The sequence below is a fragment of the Pteropus vampyrus genome, unplaced genomic scaffold, assembly GCF_000151845.1.
Source record: "Pteropus vampyrus isolate Shadow unplaced genomic scaffold, Pvam_2.0 Scaffold38, whole genome shotgun sequence".
Taxonomy (NCBI): Eukaryota; Metazoa; Chordata; class Mammalia; order Chiroptera; family Pteropodidae; genus Pteropus; species Pteropus vampyrus.
In genome coordinates, this window is record NW_011888819.1 from 5,480,441 (window position 1) to 5,485,221 (window position 4,781).

Here is a 4,781-nt window from a genome sequence, read left to right on the forward strand (position 1 = left end):
TCAAATTATACATTCTCTGTAAAACGTGTTAGACAATGTTAAACTTGGAAATATTCCATCAGTGCAGCTTCTTGACATCTTTCCTGTTTCCTCATAGGAACTTTTCTTGCATTATGATTAGATTATACCCTGCATGTTTATGATAGATCTTCCTTGATGTAAGAAATAAGCAGCCAGGAAACTTTTTAAGTTATCATGTGAAGGAAAATTTGCTACAGATAGCTGTCTGACTCACAACAGAATTTGCTTGAGTTAGGAATCCATCTTTGTTATATTTAGGCACTTAAATTCAGGGTTAGATTATTATTATACTATAACCTAGACTTTCCTGGTTATGAAACTTCCATTCCTCAGCAACTGAAGTTTTCCTTCATAAATGATTTTTAATTTAGGTGCAAAGATACTGCTGGCTATTATAAAAATGAAGCATTTAATTGGCTAATGTAATAAGTTACATTATTTGATTGCCTTAGACACATTAGGTCTTTAATAAACTGCTACCTTATAATTTTTCTTTTCCTTTCTCTTAATATTCTCCTTGTATAGATTTATTATTTGGGCTCTGTGGGTCTTATATTAAAAGTTGGGACAGCTTTTCATCTTTAATCTATATGACTAGTTTTCTATTGTTGTGTAAAAAATTATGACAAATCTAATGGCCTAAAACAATACAAATTTATTAATGCTCAGTTTCTGTGAAAAAGGTGTTTGCACACACGTTGAGTGGGTCCTCTGTTCAGCATCTTACCAGGCTGAAATCAAGACATCAGCCAAATCCACAATTTCACTGGAGGTTCTGTGTCCTGGTTCAAGTTAACTAATTGTTGGCAGACATGTTCTTTTCAGGTATAGAACTGAGGAACTCAACTGTTAAAGGCTATTTACAGTTCCATGCCACATGGCTCTTCCAAAATATGGCAGTTTGATTCTTCAAGATCGACAAAAAAAGAGTCTGCTGCTTCTTGTCATCTCTCTGACTTCTGTCTTTTAAGTCCTCAGATGATTAGGTCTGGCTTACACAAAATAATCTCTCTTTGATGACTTGAAAGACAACTGTTTGGGGACCTCGATTACATCTGCAAAGTTCCTTCACCTTTGCCACAAAATATAATCATATCTTGTTACGTTCACTGTTCTATGCATACTCAATAAAGAGGGACATGCCAGACCATGAGAATGCAGACCATGAGACAGATTTTGGGGTCATACCAGAGGGAATGCAGACCATGAGACAGATTTTGGGGTCATAGAATTCTACCTACCTAAATCTAAAACTTTATATAGACTTTAAAATCAACATTTTTTGGGTGAGAGGAGGGAGGGAGGTTTTGGTTGAGGCAAATTTCTGACTATCTTTCCTTTTCTTTTCCTTTCTGAGAATTAATTTACTCAGATTTATCCTAGGGACTATCTCACTAATTTCTGTACCCTTTAACTCTATTGTTTTAATAATTCTGATGCACTGTTATTGATTTTTAAGTATTTTCTTTAACATTTACTTATATGATTTATTGCTGCTCATTTTTCTTATTTGTGCATTTGTCTTCTATTCTTTTTACTGATATTATCTTTGAATATCTAGGATATAACAGCAAACGATTGATTCAACCTCTATCAACCTCTTTGTCTAATGGATGTGCTGAAGCTTCTGTGGGTAACCATGTAGTTGTGCTTCTTTTACAATGAGACATTTGGATTCATCTTGCTATCACCTTGAAATATTTCCAGCATGCAAACAGGCCTTCAGAATCTTACACTCTGGGTGTAGTTCAGACTTTAATCAAGATGTTTTGCCTTACCAATTTCATTGGTTTTAACAGCCTCCTAACCTCAGCAAGGTGAGCATTCCATTTGGAATTTATCTCCCTCCTCCCAGCTCCAAAAACGTACAGGGAACACCAGGTTTACTGAGTAGTAACCTTGGACCTCATCTCATGCAATTACTTTTGCCAAAGGATACAGTCCAGCAAAGCTGTTGTTCAATCACTAAAAACAGTTGCCTCATATATTTTGTCCATTTTCATAGTTGACTTTCCTAGACAGTAAGTCCAGTGCCAATTTTTACATTATGGCTGGAAGAATTCCCTACAATAATACATACTCAGAAAAAAGTAAAATTATTTTAAGGGAAATATTTGATGAACTCTCTGAAGTTACATATATTAGTATCACAAATGGAATAAAATATATCATTATTAATAATGGATTTGCCATTACTCTGAAAGTTCCTGAAACTTTGACCAGAAATTAGGAAGATAATTGCTATTACAGAATCCTTTAAATAGATGGGCATCAATTAGAATAATTTCCTAAAGGAGATAGGACATTATACTTCACCTGTTTTAAAAATAACAAGTGGGTGCATTCGGGTGAATATCAAGTCATAGGGAGTAAATCATATTTTCCATAGAGTTTGTACTTCTCCACTAGCCACTGTGGATAAAAGACTAGATGAACACCAGGTGGGCTAGAGCTCAGGGTAACAAGCTGTTCTAGAGACCTGAGGAATGAATCACATACTAACTCAGCAGCCAAACCATCCAGAGTGAGAAGACATGATTCTTTATGCTTTTCCTGCCCATTCTCAGTCCCAGTGAAACACTCTGAAGCAAACACAAAACTTTTTTTGAACATACCACCCCGTAAACTATATTTACTGCCTCTTGCTCTCAGTTGTTCCACAACTTCTTGTTTAATCGTTTAACAGTGCTTAGAGTCTGATTAGCAACTACTCTCTCTTTTGCATTGGGTGTTCAACTGAAATGATTTCCGTTTATACTGATTTGACCTTTATTCACTTCTAGAGACTCCTTTACAATTGCTTACTCCTGAAATATTCTCCAAACGACATACTAATATGTTCTCTTGGTCAAAGACGGAGTTTTAAGGTCAGATGGTCAGATGGTATTCCTGCTGGCTGACAGAGAACACTTTTGCCATTATTTTTAGGGACATAGTTTCATATATGTGCCCCTGTGTGAAGTGGTCATGCTTCCTGTATTAAAAGGAGAAATATGGACTAAGTAATATTCATTATGTTTAAGAGGATTTTTCTGAAGATTTTAGGAGGAAAAAAACATAGCAAAATTTACTATGAAAGCAAGATATAAAATAGAATGTAATACAACAATCAGTTGAATTGCAGCCAGAGTGTTCAGAAACTCCAGAATTCATACTCCAATAATTTCTCTTTCTACTAGTCTCAGAAACGTCTGAAAACCACTGGTAGTGTAGATAAGACACTGGTCCAAACTTAGAAAGCATGTGTTAGAATCCTGACACGGCCCCCTTAACTATGTGGCCTTTGTCAAATCAGTTGACTTCTGTGGCACTTGGCTTCTTTCTTATTCAAATAAATTGGCGAGAATAAGAAGGATGTAGATGATTTCTTCATTCTCCTTCAACTATTAAATTGTACCAGGATGATGTCTGTATAATTAGTTATAAAAAAAAATGTAAATATTTAAGACTTTGACAATTAATGAAATTTTGTAATCTGAAATGATAAACTACATAGAGGAAATATAGCCATAACTCATTGTTAAGACACTTTTGCAACAATAATTAAGGTCATTCTCTTTGTATTACAGAACAAATTAAAAATGCAGATAGAACCCTACGATACTCTATAATCATAAAAATGAATGATTAGATTGATACAGATTAATGGTTAATGGCTATAATACATAGTAACTAAATTGTTTCCTGAAAAAATTCCCAGCGTGAATTCATAATAATCTATTACAGGAAAAGCATTTCAATCTTCATATAATCTAGAACTTGACATTTTTTTGTATATTTTTTATTAAATTTATTGGGGTGACATTGGTTAATGAAATTACATAGATTAAAGTGTACGGTTCAATAATATGTCATATATATACATATATATGTGTATGTATATATATGTGTGTGTGTGTATGTGTATATATATATATACACATATATATATATGTATATATATGTATATATATATATGGCACTGTGTTCACCACCCAAAGTTAAGTTTCCTTCTGTCATCTTATATTTGACCCCCTTTACCTTTATCTACCTCCCTTCTTCCCTGCTTTCCCTCTGGTAACCACTAAACTGTTGTCTGTGTTTGTGACTGGATAAAGAAGATGTAGTACATATATACAATGGACTATTATTCAGCCATAAGAAAAGATGAAATACTGCCATTTGTGCCAACATGGATGGATCTTGAGATTATCATGCGAAGCAAAATAAGTCAGACAGAAAAAGTTGAGAACTACATGATTTCACTCATATGGGATATAAAACTGAAAGCAAGACAAAAAAAAATAGAATTTGACATTTTAAGCTGTGATTCTTCTCATTTTCCTAGGTTGATTATATAGAGTGAAAATGATCTCAAAAGAAACTGAAACTTATATCACTAACACTTAATGTAACATCACTTTTTTATAAGAAGCTGCAGGTATGACTCGAGTTTAATAATATGACCTGGGAATAATAAGAGGACACTCTTTTATTAGAACTGTTCATAAATATCCTCCTAGAAGGCTGAACATGGCTGTAATCCTCATTTTGGCCTTGGAAGTTTGAAGACCTCTAAATACTTAAATCTACTTGTATTTCTGTATCTCCTATCTCTCTATGTATCAACGTATCCTCCTATCTATCATCTATATAAATTATATATAGATAGATACACACACCAGTGTGTGATAGATACACACACTGGTGTGTGTATCTATCACACACTGTGATAGTTTTTCAGTGTCAGTCATATCAACAAAGTGATAATGGGTTTATCT